The sequence below is a fragment of the Suncus etruscus genome, chromosome 15 (assembly GCF_024139225.1).
Source record: "Suncus etruscus isolate mSunEtr1 chromosome 15, mSunEtr1.pri.cur, whole genome shotgun sequence".
Lineage (NCBI taxonomy): Eukaryota > Metazoa > Chordata > Mammalia > Eulipotyphla > Soricidae > Suncus > Suncus etruscus.
The window spans coordinates 59,423,027-59,443,121 of record NC_064862.1 but is presented as its reverse complement, the minus strand read 5'-3'; the positions used below and the strand labels follow the sequence as shown (position 1 = coordinate 59,443,121).

Below are 20,095 nucleotides of genomic sequence, written 5' to 3'. Positions count from 1 at the left end.
CAGGCCCTGTAGGCAACTTCTTATCACATGTTTCTCCTCTGGCTATCCCTAAGCCTGGCCTCTTCCCTGTCTTAGCTTCATCTCTTTACAGGGAAACCCTAGTGTTTCCCCCAAAGAGGCAAATAGCAAAGACTCCACACTGGACATAGGCACTCACAGGATAATGCCCAAAAACAGTGGTCAGTGATGAAGAGTAGGGATTGAAGCAGAAGCTCAGATGACCTGGTGAGTAATATCACATCATCAGGCCTCACTTTTCTTGTCTACCTAGGAGATAACCCTACTTGACAGGGTTCTACGAGAATTAAATGAGATCATCCATATCTGTGAGGGTGTATATGTTAGAGACCCCATCTGGGAGTATAATCCAGGCATTGAATAACACTAGTGACTTCCATTGTCAACTAATACCTCTCTTTAGGGGGTTTCTCCTTGGAAGGACTCAGGTATTTATGAAGAAAACAAAAGTTGATCAGACTAATGATGGCCATTTTATTAGCATCAGATGCAAGCATCAAACTATCAACAGATAAAAAAGAACCTATAGCACATGTGTTTCCCGTGCCCATGTGCTGCCCATGCATTGCATGGCAGTCTGCATGCAGTCTGCATCTCCCTTCCTGAGATGTGAACTTTTGGGCTCTCTCTGCTCTGGAGAAGTCTGTGTTCTCTCTTGCTCATGAGAAGAAAGAGAAGAATGAAGAGAGGAGGTGGTGGTGGTGGTGGTGGTGGTGGTGGAGGAAGGAGGAGGAGAAGAAGAAGAACAAGAACAACAATAATAATCCCATTATAGCTTCACCTGACTTGGAACTTTACTCCCATCTTTAAAATCCCTTCCAAGAAGTACATAGATTTAGGTTTTGGAGTTATTCCTTGTTCTGCACTCAGAAATCACTCCTGACAGGCTCTGGGGACCATATGGAATGCCAGAGATTGAACCCAGGTTGACCTCCTACAAGGTATGCATACAAGCTATAAAGGGACTGAAGAAATAGCTCAGCAGACTGCCCTGCATACAGGAGATGTAGGTTTGATACTAGCACTGCATTGTCCCCCCCCAGGCACTTCTAGGAGTCACCCCTGAACACAGAACTGGGAGTAGCTGTCCCTTGAACATTGTGGGGTGTGCCCTGACTCAAACACCTCTATGAAGAATGCCAGAGAGCTGTTCTAAAGAATGTCTCGATAGGAGTTGGAATGATAGCACAAGGGGTAGGGCATTACTTTGCATGCAACCAACCTGGGTTCAATCTCTGGTATCCCATATCCCCTGAACCCTCCAAAAGTTAGTCCTGAGTACAGATAAAGTAACCCCTGAGCAATGATAGGTGTAGTGCTCAAACAAAAAATAAGGTTTTAGATGAAAGCATAGGACATAGGTAGAATGTGTAGACGGTTCTCTGCTAAGGTGAGATGAAGTCACTACTAATACTCCTGGAGGTGCAGTATTTTTTAGGCTAAGATCTAGATAGTTATTACACCAAAGTTCCAACAGATGGCAGTAGGTTACCTTAAAGAAAGGGCTTGGCATTTTAAAGACTTTTCCTGTTGAATTTAGGAACCAGATAAGGAGGTGATGAGCTCTGTCAGAGGGAGCATATACCACACATGTTTTTTGTGTCCCTAAAATTGCCAACCCCCTGGATTATTCAACAAAACACAAATCAATGGGGACTGGACTGATAGCACAGCGGGTAGAGTGTTTGCCTTGTGAGTGTTGCTCGAGACAGTGCAAAGGAGGTTGACTGTGAGCTGAGTCTCCGGCACAGAGCTTTCCATCTTAGCTCTTCCAAGCACTGACCTCCCCAGGCCTGTGCTCTCTGATCCTGTCCCTCAAGCCACCTAGAGAGCAACAAATACACCTCTTTGAGTTCTGGCTGCTGCCCGCTGTGGGTCTGCAGGTAGCTGTGTGTCTGTCCACAGTGAAACCCTAAAGCATAGCAAACCCATCCCTGAGCAGGCTTCCCCTTTCTTCCTCAGCTGAGCACAGGAACTCTCAGGATCAGCCTAGGCACTGACCAAGGGAGAGAAGACAAGCAGAAACTATCTACTCATGTGAGTGCCTCGGACTTTTCTTTTTGGTGATGGGAGGGGCCACAACCACCAGTGCTCAGGGGTTACTCCCAGCTCTGCACTCAGAAATCGCTCCTGGTAGGCTCAGGGGACCATATGGGATGCTGGGAATCGAACTGGGATTTGTCCTGTGTTGGCCACATGCAAGGCAAATGCCTTACCGCTGTGCTACCACTCCGGCTTCTAGGAATTATTCATGGCAAGCTCAGGGAACCATATGGGATGCCAGGGATAAAAACCCGGTTGGCCATGAGCAAGGCAAATGTCATCCCTAATGTGTTATTGCTCGGGGCCCCCTCATATGTTTTGAGCCTTTCTTTTTTTTTGGTCACACCTGACAGTGCTTAGTGGCTACTCCTGGCTCTATGCTCAGAAAACACCCCCGGCAGGCTGGGAAACCATATGGGATGCCAGGATTCGAACCACCATCCTTCTGTATGCAAGACAAATGCCCTACCATTGTGCTATCTCTCCGGCCCGTTTTTAAGCCTTTCTAAAGAGTGTCTCCACTTCAGAGATTACTGTGTGCACAATCAACATGATTATGGTTCGTTGGACTACACACCGTTCTGTGGGAAACGGAAGGGGTCCAGTCATCTTGATGTCTGGCTTCCTACCAAGTTCCAACAGGTTGTTAAGAAGGGCTTCATGGAGGGGCCGGAGAGATAGCATGGGAGGTAGGGCGTTTGCCTTTCATGCAGGAGGTCATCGGTTCGAATCCCGGCGTCCCATATGGTCCCCCGTGCCTGCCAGGAACAATTTCTGAGCCTGGAGCCAGGAATAATCCCTGAGCACTGCCGGGTGTGACCCAAAAACCACACACACACAAAAAAAAAGAAGGGCTTCATGGATCAGACTCCTATGCCAGTGCTCAGATTCTATGGGTGGTGTTTGCAAGAGGTTCCACAGACCACCAGCCTCTGCTGACCCTGAAGCTAGCTATGGGACCTGAATACTGCAACCTGAACCTGCGGTAGCTGATCCCTTTTTTCTGCTTCCACTCAGAGTGACTCTTCTGATTAGTTCTGCTGCCTCTGACACTCAGCAAAGCCCCCCAGCATTGTGTACCTCCTCTGTGGGAAAAGGCTCTGTAATTTCAACTTGGAGAACTTAATTTTTTGCTAGGAAATATCTTTTTGTTTTATTTTGGGGCCACATTTAGCAATTCTCACAAGTTATTCTTGGCTCTGCTCTCAGGAATTACTCTTGGAGGTGCTTGGGGGACCATATAGGAACCCAGAGATCAAACAGAATGGCCAATGTACAAAGCAAACACCTATCTGCAATACCATTTCTCAGTCCCTATGAAGAAGGTATCTAGTATTCCAGGCTCCTGGATCTTTTGTAGGGTTTATCTCCTACTTTCTCATTTCTATAGGTACTTTCTAGTTTCTACGGTAATTAAGAGGTAAACATTGGGTAGTTAAAATTTTCCTGGGGCTAGTGGGATAACACAGTGGGTAGGTATTCGATATGGACCCTATGGACCCCAGCTGCCAGGAGTAATTTTCCTTCCTTCCTTCCTTCCTTCCTTCCTTCCTTCCTTCCTTCCTTCCTTCCTTCCTTCCTCCTTCCTTCCTTCCTTCCTTCCTTCCTTCCTTCCTTCCTTTCTCCTTCCTTCCTTCCTTCCTTCCTTCCTTCCTTCCTTCCTTCCTTCCTTCCTTCCTTCCTTCCTTCCTTCCTTTTGTTTTTTGGGTCACATCCGGCCTTGCTCAGGGGTTACTCCTAGCTCTCTGCTCAGAAATCGCTCCTGACAGGCACAGGGGACCATGTGGGATGCCGGGATTCGAGCCACCATCAGTCCTGGGTCAGCTGCTTGCAAGGCAAATGCCCCACTACTGTGCTATCTCTTGGGCCCTGGCCAGGAGTAATTTCTGACCAAAGATCCAGGAGTAATCCCTTAGGGTTGCTGAGTGTGGCCCAAAAACCAAAAAAAAAAAAAAAAAAAGTGATTTTCCTGCTCACTGGACCTACTAATGCCAGGAAAAGATCAAGCTCTACATTGGCCACATACTGACAGCCCTATGCACCTTAAGAATAGATACACAGGGCCCAGAGAGATAGCTCAGCGGCGTTTGCCTTGCAAGCAGCTGATCCAGGACCAAAGGTGGTTGGTTCGAATCCCGGTGTCCCATATGGTCCCCTGTGCCTGCCAGGAGCTATTTCTGAGCAGACAGCCATGAGTAACCCCTGAGCACCGCTGGGTGTGGCTCCCCCCCCCCAAAAAAAAGAATAGATACACAGAGGTATTGCCAGTTACAAGCCAAGGGGAAGGGCTTTTAGGAGCTTGCTGTACTGAAATGCCTGAGTGCTCTTCAGGACAGAGTACAGGGGTCCTTCCACATGTGTTCAGATCTTGAGCTCTCCCTCCAGCCTCACAATCAGTTTTTCCGTGTCATCCTTGCACAGGGGCCATGCTAATCTTCTCTGTATAGTTCCAATGTTAGTATATGTGCTGCCGAAGCAAGCACCCCACGATCAGTTTTTAGTTTATTATCTCTAAGCTCCATTACTGAGCACAGCAAATGTGCCCCACTAGCCTCCTCTCCACCACCATCCCCAATAAAATTATTTCAGCTCCTAATTCACTTCTGAGCTAAAGAGATGAACTTGTGAGGCCAGAGAGATAGCACAGCGTTAGGGAGTTTGTCTTGCAGGCAGCTGACTAGGGAGGGACCCGGTTGGATTCCCACATCCCATATGGTCCCCCAGCCTGCCAGGGGCAATTTCTGAGTGCAGAGACAGGAGTAACCCGTGAGCGCCACCGGGTATGGCCCCAAACCAATCAATCAATCAATCAAGTTGAAAAAAAAAAAAAGATGAACTTGTGCCTCGCAATATTAGATTTTGTCAGTAGAGGGCGCTGAAGTAACACAGCAGAGAAGGGCGCTTGAAGCACACGTCCAGGTGAGGTTTCATTTTCTGTCTCTGCCTGATGTTCTGCAAAGACACGTGTATTTGGGCATTCTCTGCCTTACTTGTGTGTCCAGAACAAACAGTTATTTTGTAGGGCGCTCAGCACCTTGCTATCATCACTTCTTTCCCCATTGGACACCTTCTGACATTCAGAGACCCACCCACCAGTCTTGCCTCTACAAGCATTACAGTATCCTGATTCACTCCCACTCTCTTTACTGGGTGCACATAAAGGCCCAACTTTTGGCAATGGCACAGCTACAACACTCCAGTCCTGTGCTTGTGCAACTCTCCAGCACTGACCTCACGCTAAGTGATGGATGTTCAAGTCTGGTATTCCCCTGGCTTTGGTGGTTCATGTGGCCCAGCAGAAAAGCGGCCCCCTTTTCTCCAATCTACTTCCCTGTTCCCCCACTTTACTGAGTCACCAGAAACACAGCATGTAGCTGAGCCAGGTTCATTTCCTGACATTGCCTATGGTCCCTTCCAGGAATGATCCCTGAGCACAGAGTCAAGGGTAATCTCCAAGCACTACCAGCTATGGTACAAACTGACCTTCCTCCCAAATTTAAAGGAAAAAAAAATCCAAATCCCTGACTAGTAACTTTAATGTTTGGGCTTTCTTAGGGGTAGGTTTTTGGGTTTTGGTGTTGTTTTATTTGTTAGTTTGTTTGCTTTGGCTTGTTTGTTTGTGGACTAGGCAGGGTTTATTCAGGGTTTACTATTGACTCTGTACTTAGGAATCTCTCTAGAAGGTGCTCAAAGTGTGGACTGAACCACAAAAGTCATGCATAAGAAAAGACTCTCAGCAGCCGGAGTAATAGCATTGAGGTAAGGCGTTTGCCTTTCATGCAGGTCAGTGGTTTGAATCCCAGCAACCCATATGGTCCCCTGAGCCTGTTGGGAGCGATTTCTGAGCATAGAGCCAGGAGTAACAACCCCTGAGTGCTGCCGGGTGTGGACCCCCCCCAAAAAAAAAAAGAAAAAAAAGAAAAGACTCTCACTGGCTGTAATATCTCTCTGGCACAGAAAGGATTTTTTGGTTTTTTTTTGTTTTATAGAAACTTTTTGGTTTAGGGGTTTAGCTCAGTTGTAGAGCATTTGACTGCAGAAACTCTTTTTGGTTTGTGGTCGACATTCAATGTCAGAGGCTACTCTGGATGTATCCAGAGACTATTCTCAGCAGTATGCTGGGGACCCTGTAGTGCTGAGGATCTTTCTTTTTTTCTTTTCAGTTTTTGGGTCACACCCAGGATTGGGATGCCAGGATTCGAACCACCAACCCTCTGCATGCAAGTCAAAAGCCTTACTACCTCCATGCTATCTCTCCAGCCCACTGGGAATCTTTCTAGCCTGGGGTTCCTGACTGCTAAACACAGACTCCAGCCTTTTTTTGTTTTGTTTTGTTTTTCGGGCCACACCCGTTTGATGCTCAAGGGTTACTCCTGGCTAAGCACTCAGAAATTGCCCCTGGCGTGGGGGACCATATGGGATGCTGGGAATCGAATCGAGGTCCTTCCATGGCTAGCGCTTGCAAGGCAGACACCTTACCTCTAGCACCACCTCGCAGGCCCCTAGACTCCAGCCTTTAAGTGTCTCTTTTTTTTTTTTTTGAGTCACACCCGGCGGTGCTCAGGGGTTACTCCTGGCTGTCTGCTCAGAAATAGCTCCTGGCAGGCACGGGGGACCATATGGGACACCGGGATTCGAACTAACCACCTTTGGTCCTGGATGGGCTGCTTGCAAGGCAAACACCGCTGTGCTATCTCTCTGGGCCCTTTTTTTTTTTTTCTTTCTTTCACTGATTTTAGACTATACTTTCCTTTTTCTTTGCAATTCTCATCATTTTTTACCAAAAGTGATATATTAAATATTGTGGAAACTGGGACTGAAGTGATCTGGGTAGAACACTTGCTTTGCACACAGAACTGGATTCCGTCCATCCATGGATTCCATCCATCCCATATAGATCCCTGAGCCCTAGCAGGAGTGATCCTTGAGTGCAGAGTCAGGTGTAAGTCCTGAGCACTGCTAGGTATGGTCCCAAAACAAACCAATGATATTGTGGAAACTTTGAAAAATCATATTTCATCCCTCTCCAAGCTTTGTTGTTACTGTTTGCTAAGTGACTTTCCTAATTTTTTTTTTGGGGGGGGGCTAACCCTTTATACCTACTATGTGCTATTAGTTTCACTTTGCCTTTGTGTGTGTGTGTGTGTGTGTGTGTGTGTGTGTGTGTGTGTGGATTTTGGGTCACACCCAGCAGTGCTCAGGGGAAACCCCTGGCTCCGTACCCAGAAATTGCTCCTGGCAGGCACGGGAGACCATATGGGAATCAGGATTCGACCTGATGACCTTCTGCATGAAAGGCAAACGCCTTACCTCCATGCTATCTCTCCGGCCCCTCACTTTAAATTTTATTTCACTTTTTGTTAGTTGTAGGGGCTTCTCCTGGTAGTGCTCAGGGGCTGTGCAGTAATGGAGACTTAGCAACCTGTGAGGGCTAGAGTTTAGGGTGCTCTCCTTTCCATCCTTCTGGCGCATACACATGCTTGTGACCTTCAAGGAACTCCCAGAAACATGCCGGATCTTCTCAGAGTCCTCTGTGAGTATTTCATTCCCTGGATTTCCTCAAGATTAAACAATAAAGAGTGGCACCTGGCTGTTTTCCTTGAATACCCTAGGCTGTGACTATTAGCAAGGGTGGAACCAAGAATCAGTGCAGAGACACCCAAACCCCAACCTGCTTTCAGAGCCAATCAGGCTAGTCAAGTAATGACATTTCTCTGGAGCTGGGCCATTAACTTATCCCAACCCCTTCTAATGGCTGTCAGCCAGTTAGGTCAGAAGCTCCTGAAACAGGAGCAAGGAGAATGAAATAGAGGAGTTCAAAGGTCACTTCTACACTAGGACTTAACTATTTTTCCTTAAATTTTCTTGCCTTTGGTTAATATCTAAAGTTTCAAAATATAAAAAGGGCTGATTTAGGCTCATTTCCCCCAGGGTTCTATGGCTTAACAGGATAACTTTTCAGAGGTTCTTACTCCTCCATTCTCCTAGATCTAGTCACAGGTCTATTAACCAAATCCTGATGTGAATGGCCATTTGAGGGTCTCAGTCTCTCTTAGTCCCCCCAAATCAAATCAATCCCAAAGCCAGAGTCTCCTGAAGAAGGAGACCTGGTACTGCACCAAGTTATCGGGTGTCTAAAACTTGAGGGGAAAGGAAATACCCAGACTTTCTTGAATTGCAAAACAATGGGCCTGAATGAGCACATTTTCCTAGCCCACATATCCCACTGGTCCACCATTCAGAGTAGGGGTTTACATCAGATCAATTCAGTGAGAGGAACCAACTGGCCTCACAGATCCACCCTGTGGTTACTTCCTCCACACTTTAAAAAAACTGATATGAGACAATTGGCTATAGTTGTTGGGTCCATGCCTGGCATGTGAACAACCCAGGTTCTAGTCTTGAAATCACATGATCCCCAAACATCATCAGGTGCAGCCCTGGGGGACCCCAGCACTGCAGAGAATGGCTCGAGCAGAATCATCTGAGGTCCATGGGCTGAAACAGGGTCTTGGTTGGCCAAGAATTACTGGTGGGGACCCCAGACCTGTGCAAGCTTTGAGGTCTCACCTGCCTCCATCTAAAAAGATTCAAACACTTGCTTTTGCCTTGCATGCAGAAGGACGGTGGTTCAAAACCCGGTGTCCCATATGGTCCCCTGTGCCTGCTAAGAGCAATTTCTTTTTTCTTTTTTTTCTTTTTTTGGTTTTTGGGCCACACCCGGCATTGCTTAGGGGTTACTCCTGGCTGTCTGCTCAGAAATAGCTCCTGGCAGGCACGGGGGACCATATGGAACACCAGGATTCGAACCAACCACCTTTGGTCCTGGATCGGCTGCTTGCAAGGCAAACGTCGCTGTGCTATCTCTCCGGGCCCATGCTAGGAGCAATTTCTGAGTGTAGAGCCAGGAGTAACACCTGAGCACTGCCAGGTGTGACTGCCCTCTGAAAAAAAGAAATCACTCCTGGGCCGGAAAGATAGCATGGAGGTAAGGCGTTTGCCTTTCATGCAGGAGGACATCGGTTCGAATCCTGGCACCCCATATGGTCCCCGTGTCTGCCAGGAGCCAGGAGCAATTTCTGAGCCTGGAGCCAGGAATAACACCGAGCACTGCCGGGTGTGACCCAAAAACCACAAAAAAAAAAAAAAAAAAAAAGAAAGAAAAGAAAAGGAAAGAAAGAAAGAGAGAGAGAGAGAGAGAGAGAGAGAGAGAAAGAGAGAGAGAGAGAAAGAAAGAAAGAAAGAAGAAAGAAAGAAAGAAAGAAAGAAAGAAAGAAAGAAAGAAAGAAAGAAAGAAAGAAAGAAAGAAAGAAAGAAAGAAAGAAAGAAAGAAAGAAAGAAAGAAAGAAAGAGGGGCCGGGCGGTGGCGCTAAAGGTAAGGTGCCTGCCTTGCCTGCGCTAACCTTGGACGGACTGCGGTTCGATCCCCCGGTGTCCCATATGGTCCCCCAAGCCAGGAGCAACTTCTGAGCACATAGCCCTGAGCGTCAAACGGGTGTGGCCCAAAAACCAAAAAAAAAAAAAAAAAAAAAAGAAAGAAAGAAAGAAAGAAAGAAAGAAAGAAAGAAAGAAAGAAAGAAAGAAAGAAAAGAGAAGAAAAGAGAAGAAAAGAAAAGAAAAGAAAAGAAAAAAAGAAAAGAAAAGAAAGAAATCACTCCAGGCAGGCTCAGGGGACGATATGGGATGCCAGAGATCTAACCTGGGTCAGCCACATAGGGCAAACACCCTACCTGCTGTACTATTGCTCCAGCCCCCCAGGGAGTACTTATCTTGCATCTGGCCTACTCAGGTTCCATCTCCAGCTTCCTATAGCATTGCCAGGAGTGACCAATGCAGGGTGTGAAACAAAAAACAAATATTAAAAAAAACTTTTAGGGCCCAAGAGATAGCACAGTGGTAGAGCGTTTGTCTTGCATGCAGAAGGACGGTGATTCGAATACCTGAACTCAGGGTTCACTCCTGGTAGTATTCAGAGGACTCTATGAGATTGAATCCAGTTTGGTCATGTGCAAGATGAGCACCCTACCCACTGTAGTCTCATTCCAGTCCAGAATCTTTACTTTAATATCAAAAGTATGTGGGGCCAGAATGAGAGGACAATGAATAGGGCATTTGCCTTGCAAGTTGCCAAGAGTGATTCCTGAGTACCACTGAGTGTGGATATAAAAATATTTAAAAAGCAGTTTATGGGGCCGGGCGGTGGCGCTGGAGGTAAGGTGCCTGCCTTGCCTGCGCTAGCCTAGGACGGACCGCGGTTCGATCCCCCGGCGTCCCATATGGTCCCCCAAGAAGCCAGGAGCAACTTCTGAGCGCATAGCCAGGAGTAACCCCTGAGCGTCACAGGGTGTGGCCCAAAAACCAAAAAAAAAAAAAAAAAAGCAGTTTATGTGCATTGTAGAGCGACAATGATGTTAACATTTTTATCTTTTCTGTCTCTTTAAGAATGTTGCAGCCCAAGCCAGGCGCAATTTCTGAGCGCTTAGCCAGGAGTAACCCTTGAGCACCAAATGGGTGTGGCCCAAAAAAACAAACAAACAAACAAAAAAAGAATGTTGCATCGAAGAACAGAAATAATCCTGTGCCTCTACCTCAGGCAATAGGGTGAGTGTGTTTGTGTGTGTGTGTGTGTGTGTGTGTGTGTGTGAGAGAGAGAGAGAGAGAGAGAGAGAGAGAGAGAGAGAGAGAGAGAGAGAGAGAGAGAAAGAAGAGAGAAAGAAGAGAGAGAAAGAAGAGAGAGAAGAGAGAGAAGAGAGGGGGGGAACCCAGGCAAGGTGATATGGGAGAGTGACACAGCTATATATTCAAAGCACAGATTCAACAGCACTGAAAACACAAGATCTAAGCCACAAACCCCAACTCTGTACTGTGCCCATGAAGGGGTGGGGATGATGGGGGGAGCTGATATTGGTGGTGGGGCTGGTGTTGAAGTATTATATGCCTAAAACTCAACTCTCATTGACTTTGTAAATCATGTTTTTTTTAATTTAAAAAATGTTTTAAAGGGGGCTGCTGGAGCAATGGAACAGTGGTAGGTACTTGTTTACCTGTATACAGCCCACCCAGGTTCGATCCTGGGCATCCAAGAGGGTCCCCCAAGTCCCGCCAGTAGTGATTCCTAAGAACTGAGCCAAGAGTAACTCCTGAGCATTGCCAGGTATGGAACAAAAATCAAAAAAGGGAAAAAAATGTTTTTAAAAAAAGGAATGGGGGGGGGCCGGAGAGATAGCATGGAGGTAAGGCGTTTGCCTTTCATGCAGGAGGTCATCAGTTCGAATCCCGGCGCCCCATATGGTCCCCTGTGCCTGCCAGGAGCAATTTTTGAGCCTGGAGCCAGTAATAACCCCTGAGCACTGCCGGGTGTGACCCCCCAAAAAAACAAAAACAAACAAAAAAAAAGGAATGGGGGGCAGAGAGATAGCACAGCGGTATTTGCCTTGCAGGTATTTGCCTTGCAGGCGGCCAATCCAGGACCTAAGGTGGTTGGTTCGGATCCCGGGGTCCCATATGGTCCCCGTGCCTGCTAGGAGCCATTTCTGAGCAGATAGCCAGGAGTAACCCCTGAGCACTGCTGGGTGTGGCCCAAAAACCAAAAACCAAAAAAAAAAAAAAAGGAATGAGATAGAACAGTAGTGGTTCGAATCCCAGCATCCCATATGGTCCCTCGTGTCTGCCAGAAGCGATTTCTGAGCACAGAGCCAGGAATACCTGAGTACTGCCAGGTGTGACCCAAACAAACAAACAAATAAATGAAAATAAATGAAAAATGGAAGGCCCAGGTCTTGCTCCTTCCCTCCAAGCTTTAAGCTTCAATTCAGAGGCTTCCTTGGGAACCTTGACAAAAAAATGTCTACATATAAATCTCACAAAATGGAGTGGAGCAAAACTCCTTCTGTTACACAAACCCTCTTTCCATGGCATTTTGAGTTTAATTTTGAGATTGCTTAAAAAAAAAAAAAAAGTCAGCTTTCATTATAAGATTGGGGGAAATGAGGGACAAACTTCGTTGGCTTTTTTTAATCCCAATACCCAAGGAACAGAAAGGGAAGTTTCCTCCCCTGAAACTCCCTTACTTAGCACTTTACATCAAAGTATGCATTGAGATTCAAAGCAAGTTCTGTGGCCTCCCTAATGCTCAACACACTCAGTGCCTGTGAAATGGGCAAAATTCCTTACAGGATCATGGCAAGGAATAGACAACGGGCTTGATGCTGACCCGGTAGCAATAATTCTGAGTGGCAATTTGGGATTAGGGGAACAGCTGTGAGTTAATTCACACCCAGAAAGGCAGGGACTGTGGTGAGCGAGAGCTGTCCCAAGGGGGAGATCTAGGTTCCTCTTAAAGTTTGGTTCCCAAGGAGCTACAAACTGCTTCCCGAATGCCAGCACATATTGCTGGGAATGAGAAAGGACGTCAGTTGTTGCTCTCAACTCTTGTGCACACATGATCTGAAGATGTGAAGAGAGCCAAATCTGCTTCCACTATTACTAATACCTGCAATGAGCGCATGAGCGACTGAATGTGCCTCCATTTTCTTGTCTATCAGAGGCACAATAATACACTTACTTCAGGAGTTGTGAAATGATTGTATAAGATTATGTGAGCCAGTCTCAGGAAATCACCTCCCTGGCAGATGCTTTGTGTTAGAGGGTTGAAAGTGACTAAGATCAATGCTGCTTAGACTTGGGGGTCAGATTCTCAGCAAAGCATAGGAAGGAGGGAACTTACCTAGCACTGAGCTAACCCCATATGGTCCCTCAAGCCTGCCAGGAGAGATCCCTCATTGCAAAGCCAGGAGTAGCTCTGAGATATGCTGGGGGTGGCCCCAAAACGAAAGAGAAACAGAGATAGAGATGGGTTGATTGCCTTTGAAGGACAGTGGTTAATTCAACCTGGGTCCAATTTGAATTGCTTTGCTAGGTAAGGACTGAATTAAACTACAATGCAGCAAGATTTTCATTGAATCTGTTCTAGATGCTTTCTTGGGGGAGGGGCACACCTGGCAGCGCTCATGGATTTCTCCTGGTTCTACACTCAGAAATCGCTCCTGACGGGGCCCTCGAGGTGGCGCTGGACGTAAGGTGTCTGCCTTGCAAGCGCTAGCCAAGAAAGGACCGCGATTCGATCCCCTGGCATACCACATGGTCCCTCAAGCCAGGGGCAATTTCTGAGCACTTAGCCAGGAGTAACCCCTGAGCATCAAACGGGTGTGGCCCGAAAAACCAAAAAAAAAAAAAAAAAAAAAAAAAAAATTCCAAGAAATGGCTCCTGGCAAGCTCAGGGGACCATATGGGATGCCAGGGATTGAATCTGAGTCTGTCCCAGGTTGGCCACATGCAAGGCAAATGCTCTATACTGCTGCTGTGCTATAGCTCTGGCCCCTAGATACTTGATTTTAAGTTAAAGTTAAACACCCTCTCTCTGTCTTAGAATAGGAAGAAATGGATTTTACTAAAAGTTATCTCTGAGTTTGGTGTTTAAATTAAAGGCCACCGTGAACAATACGTAGTGGTATGTAAGGGCTTGACTGGGTCAGGGGAAAAGGGTCGTAGTGAAGGTGATGGAATAAACATTCTCCATCCTAGAAGGGAAGAGAAAGGATAGAAGAGAGTCCCTTCCTCCCCATAGTCATGCTCCATGAAAATAGGCAGTTTTGGGGCCAAGCGGTAGGGCGTTTGCCTTGCATGCGCTAACCTAGGACGAACCTCGGTTTGATCCCCCAGCATCCCATATGATCACACAAGACAGGTGTGATTTCTCAGCGCATAGCCAGGAATAACCACCTGAGTGTCACCAGGTGTGCCCCCCCCCCCCGATAAAAATAAAAGCAGGCAATTTTGAGAGAAAACAGGAGAAATGTCTGAAAATTCTGCTCCCTCACAGGCTTCATCAGTCTAGAGATTTTGTTATAGGCCAGTAGATAGGGTTTACATCCTACTGTGGGATTCAACTGAGTTGGCACAGCAACCAAGATGAGGCCGCCAATCATGTTTCCCAAAGTGGGCACTTCCGATGCCAATTCATTCTAGTGGAACAGTAGTAGCCTCCAGTGCAATTAGCACTTTGTTTGCTCACTTAAAGAAAATAATCACTGGGACCAGAGCTATATAGCACAGTGGGGAGGGCACTTACCCTGCACTCGACCAACCTGGGTTCAGTCCCTAACACCCAGATGGTCCCCTGAGCATTACCACAAGTGATTCCTGCTGGATATGGAGGGGGAAAAAAAGGTCACTGAATGACTTCTGAGAAAATACAATGGTCAAATAAATTGTGATTAGTTCATCCCTGGTCCCCTCCTCCCTTTCATACACCCCTAGTTATCTGGACATTACCAGTGGGATTGTGTATGTCCTCAAGACAGGAAAATGCTGGGGGGGGGGTCTGCTGAGAACCACAAAATAAGCTACTTACAGGCCCAGAAAATCAGCACACCCCAACATTCACTTGAGCCCCACGTTCTTTCCTCATAGTTAGGCCTCTCTCTAGACTGAAAGGACATTTTTGCTCCTTTTCCAGACTTTCCAATCTTGGCAAGTAAATGATGCCAGGAAGACTTTGGCTTAATTCTTAATTCACAAGCTTGGCCTGTGACAAGCTAACAACTAAATTTCTTGACCCTTTTTCTTCCTTAGAACAATGATGTGCTTCCTCTCTGGAATTACAACAGAGTAAAATAGAGTAACAAATGGTTCTCAAGTTATGTCCCTCAAATTAGACACTCTTTTCTAAATGCCAGTTATATCCCATCAACAAGTTTCCATACATACTGTCTACCATTTATTCCTATTAACCCTCTTTTAAAAATACAAATTCACAGTTTTGTATGGGCATGAATTTATTTTAAAAAGAAACTTTATATCACTACTATAAATAGAACATACCTATCAATCATCCTCCCGTGTTCAAAATATGTACAACAAAACAAGCTATTCAGTTCTAGCAATCTATGATTACAGACTCTGAGCTCAAGGTGTGCATGTTTAAAAGGGACATTATTTAACCAAGAGTTAAATAAGGAGCCAAGAGTAAGCCCTGAACATAGCCAGGTGAGCCCCCAAAACAAACAATAAAATCGGGATGGGCTGGAGCGATAATACAGCAAGTAGGGAGCTTGCCTTGAATGTAGCCCACCTGGTTTCGATCCCAGAGGGTCCCTGAACACTGTCAGGAATAATCCCTGAGAGCAGAGCCAGAAGTAACCCCTGAGCATTGCCAGGTATAATCCAAAAACAAAACAAAAAGGTAGATGAGTTCAATTAAAAAAGGTCATATAACCACTTAGATGAAATGTTCAGAACAGCAAATCTATAGAGCCAGTGAATATGGTTTCTAAGTAACAAAGATGGCCTAAAACTTTGTGGACCCAAAGAGTGTGCAGTGGGTAAGGTGCTTATCTTATATGCATGGACCTGCTTTAATCCCCAGTATCCCAGTCCCTTGGGGAAACTGACTACAATGATCCTTGGATCCCTGAACACAAAAAAAAAATTTATTTTTTTTTTGGTTTTTGGGCCACACCCTGTGACGCTCAGGGGTTACTCCTGGCTATGCGCTCAGAAGTTGCTCCTGGCTTCTTGGGGGACCATATGGGACGCCGGGGGATCGAACCGAGGTCCGTCCTAGGCTAGTGCAGGCAAGGCAGGCACCTTACCTCCAGCGCCACCGCCCGGCCCCGAACACAAAAATTTTAATGGTAATAAATAAAACTAAGTCAGGAAGATAGCTGGAGTGGTAACTGTGAATTCAGTCACAGGCATTTTGTGGCCCTGGTGACCCTGAGGACTCAAGAGTGTGATTCCTATTAAAAAATAATAAGGGATGGGGCCGGGCTGTGGCGCTGGAGGTAAGGTGCCTGCCTTGCCTGCGCTAGCCTAGGACGGACCGCGGTTCGATCCCCCGGCGTCCCATATGGTCCCCCCAAGAAGCCAGGAGCAACTTCTGAGTGCATAGCCAGGAGTAACCCCTGAGCGTCACAGGGTGTGGCCCAAAAAAAAAAAATAAGGGAATGGGGCTGGAGAGATAACATGAAGGTAGGGCATTTGCCTTGCATGCAGAAGGATGGTGGTTTGAATTCTGGCATCCATATGGTCGCCTGAGCCTTCCAGGAATGATTTCTGAGCATAGAGCCAGGAGTAACTCAGAGCGCTGCCAGGTGTGACCCATAAACCAAAACAATAATAATAATAAATAATAATAATAAAAATAATAGGGACTGGGGGCCGGGAAGGTGGCGCTAGAGGTAAGGCAAGCTAACCTTGCAAGAGCTAGCGTAGGACGAACCGCGGTTCGATCCCCCGGCGTCCCATATGGTCCCCCCAAGCTAGGGGCGATTTCTGAGCTCATAGCCAGGAGTAACCCCTGAGCGTCAAACGGGTGTGGCCCAAAAAAACCAAAAAAAAAAAAAAAAAAAAAAAAAAAAAAGGGGGGGCCGGGCGGTGGCGCTAGAGGTAAGGTGCCTGCCTTGCCTGCGCTAGCATAGGACGGACCGTGGTTCGATCCCCCGGTGTCCCATATGGTCCCCCAAGCCAGGAGCAACTTCTGAGCGCATAGCCAGGAGTAACCCCTGAGCGTTACTGGGTGTGGCCCAAAAACCAAAAAAAAAATAAAATAAAATAATAGGGACTGGGGAGAGGTGGGACAGGGTGAAGATGCTCACCTGTCTTGCAAACTGCCTATCCCCCACCCCTGTTCCCCGATACATCTCCAGCACAGGTGAGGGTTCTCTGAATGCCTCCAGGACTGACTCCTGAGAGCACAGAGCCAGGATGTAGCCCTTCAGCACAGGTGTGCCCTCCCCCAATTAAGGGTCAAAGAGTTAGTACAGGGAATATAACTTTTATTTTGCATATAATCAACCCTGGTTCAATCCGTGACACCTTGAACCCCACCAGGAATGATCCCAGAGCACAGAAGCAGGAGTAAGTCCTGAGCACTGCCGATGTGGCCCAAAGCCCAAAAAATAATTGTAAAAAATTGGCCATGATGAATCGCACAGCTGTAGATATGTTGAACTGTACGCTTTGAATCTTTATTATTTTTATTTTTTGTCTTTTGGTTTTAGCTTTAGGGCATCGGGGTGCTCCTTGTGGTGTTGGAGATCAAACCAGAACCGCTTGCAGGAAGCTGAGATGTGCAAGAGCACACTGCCTCAGCCCCAGCTGTGCGCTTTTAAATGGGGGAGGTGGTTGTAAATTAAATCTCAATAAAGCAGTTACTGAAAAAGAGATGGCGTTATCTGATTCTTTCTCTCTAAGGTCAATGAATGGATCAGAAGACCCCTGAATTTAGGGGAGCTCAGTGCCCCTATAACCCACACCTCATATCGGAATAGAAGCTCTTGTCTCTCTGAAAAGATTCACTCGAGGGGCTGGAGGTAAGGCATTTGCCTTGCATGCAGAAGGTCGGCCGTCGAATCCTGGCATGCCATATGGTCCCCTGAGCCCGCCAGGAGCGATATCTGAGCACTGAGCCAGGAGTAACCCCTGAGCGCTGCGGATGTGACCCCCACAAAAAATAAATAAATGAAAAGATTCACTCGAAAGTAATGTTCGCTGATACTCTCAGAGAAAAGCTGCTGCGGACAGGAGGGAACTAGAGAGTAGAGTAGGGAGGACAACTTGCCTGGCACGCAGCAGCTAACTTGGATTTGATCCCCAGTACCCCTGAGCCCCGCCAGGAGTAATTCCTGCGCATAGTTTGGAATAAGTCCTAAACACCGCTGTGCGCCCCCCCCCCCATGCACACCCACAAAAACACCAACAACAACAAAAAAAAGTTGGACAGACCTGGCCTTCCATACTCCCACCTTGGCCACTAACCTGCGTCAAAGAGCTGGAGCAATCACTCTTGTTTTGTTTTTGTTTTTGTTTGGGGGCCACAACCGGAGGTGCTCAGGGGTTCCTCCTGACTCTGCTCAGAAATTGCCCCAATGGCAGGTTCGGGAGGGGGACCACATGGGATGCCAGGATTCAAACCAACATCAGTCCTGTGTTGGTTGCTGAGCAATCCCTTTTAAGCCCCTTTCTCACTCCTAAAATAGGGACGAAGGCGCCTGCCGCAAGAAGTTGAAGGATGAAGAGGGAAGTTGTGGGGCTCGCCTGACACCCCAACCATCTGGCCTCCTAGTTAGTATTCAAGGCTCAGGTAGGAGCGCCTGGGCCCTCCCAGGCCAGATGAGCGAGGAAAGCGGATTGAGCGAAGAACTAGCTGGGGAAGCTCGATCTGAACGGGAGAGATCAGATTTCTACGGGAGGAAGCATCTGATCTCCGCTCGGCCCGGCCCGGGATCCAGAGGCTCCAGGAGATGCGGCCGCCCCAGGGCCACGGGAGGAGTGACGTGGGCGAGGCCCGACCCAGGATGTCCTAGGCAGCAGCCGCTCGCCGGAAGTCCGCCCCGGGCCTCTCTAGGACGCCGCGCGCCGCGCTCGATGGCCTTAACCCTCGCGACGGCGGCGGCTTCCCCGGGCCCCGCGCGCTGTCCTCTCCTTTGTTCGCTCCGAGCTTCACAAAGGTGCCCGCGGGGAACTTAACTGGGCGGCGGGGTCCCAGCCCCCAAGCCCGGCACAGACAGAAGTTCTGCAGCCGCAGCAGACTCGGAATCCAGTCGGAGTACCCGAGGCTGTTTGCTTTTATCTTAACATGACAATTAAAACCTCAAACTGGGGCCCAGAGAGATAGCACAGCGGTGTTTGCCTTGCAAGCAGCCGATCCAGGACCAAAGGTGGTTGGTTCGAATCCCGGTGTCCCATATGGTCCCCCGTGCCTGCCAGGAGCTATTTCTGAGCAGACAGCCAGGAGTAACCCCTGAGCACCGCCGGGTGTGGCCCAAAAACCAAAACCAAAAAAAAAAAAAAACTCAAACTGAAGGGCGCGCGATAGTGCAGCGGTAGGGCGTTTGCTTTGCACGCGCTGACCCAGGACGGACCTGGGTTCGATCCCCCGGAGTCCCATATTTTGTCCCCCAAGCTAGAAGTGATTTCTGAGCTCAGAGACAGGAGTAACCCCTGAGCATCACCGGGGGTGGCCCAAAAACAAACAAACAAAAATAGAACATCAAGGGGCCAGAGAGATAGCATAGAGGTAAGGCATTTATTTGCCTTGCATACAGAAGGTCGGTGGTTCGAATCCCGGCATCCCATATGGTCCCCCTGAGCACTGCCGGGTGTGACCCAAAAATAAAATAAATAACCTCAACTGCGATGATTGCAGATTACAATGGGATTTTACTTTCATTCTTGGGCACTATGATCCCTAAATTTCTAGGAGAGCGCGCAGTCTGGTCAGGAATTATAAAAATGGTGGAAGTTCGTTTTAGAAAAATGTAGGTTACATATAGCAGTGTCTCAGGTACACACTGCTCAAAGGACACGCTGTGACCCACAAGGTTCAAAGATGCGGAAAGAATCTTGGCTTCGAGTTTCAAAGGCAGTAACTGGCCCGGAGAGTGGAAATGACTTGCCCTACCTAGATTACAGAGTTAATACAATCAGTCTGCAACACCTTCATTTATCCCTTTCCTGTGGCCTGACCCATCCCTATGCTGCCTCCCAGAACTGATTTGAAGAACAAAAGAGAAGGACAGAAAAGCCTTTGTGAATCAGAAAGCAAAGGACTGTACCCCCTACCTCCCAGAAAGCACAAAGGCTGGAGTTGCAAACAGACCAGGATGCCAGCCCAGCATCTGCATTCCCATCCCTGCTGAGAGTGTGGCCCAAAATTAAAACCAAAATAAATTTAAAAAAGACTCCACTAGTAACAGTCAAAGGAGAGGATCAGAAAGTTAAGTTACAGAGCTCAGCTGGTTACCCGGCTTGTTGGCTCCTCCCTAGTCATACCATCCCTAGCCCTGTCTCTCAAAGCCAAGACCAGACATAGCTTGCTATTGAATCAGTGGTGGAATGCAATAAACAGAATGGTTTTGGGGATCCAAAGAACTAGTGGGAAATGAACCTGAGTTAAAATTTGGGGTAGGGAGAGAGCTGAAATAACTGGAGCCTTCTTTGCACCACAAAAGCCCTATTTCAGTTCAAGCAG

At 47.5% G+C, this 20,095-nt stretch overlaps 1 protein-coding gene and 1 pseudogene across 1 annotated transcript in view; both read right to left on the bottom strand.

Moving 5' to 3' along the window:
- The window catches only part of BCL7C (BAF chromatin remodeling complex subunit BCL7C), a 40,273-nt gene that overhangs the window by 4,671 nt on the left and 15,507 nt on the right, over nt 1-20,095 (bottom strand). The gene's annotated exons all lie outside the window — the stretch shown is intronic.
- Nucleotides 4,451-4,544, bottom strand: LOC126031794 (uncharacterized; annotated as a pseudogene).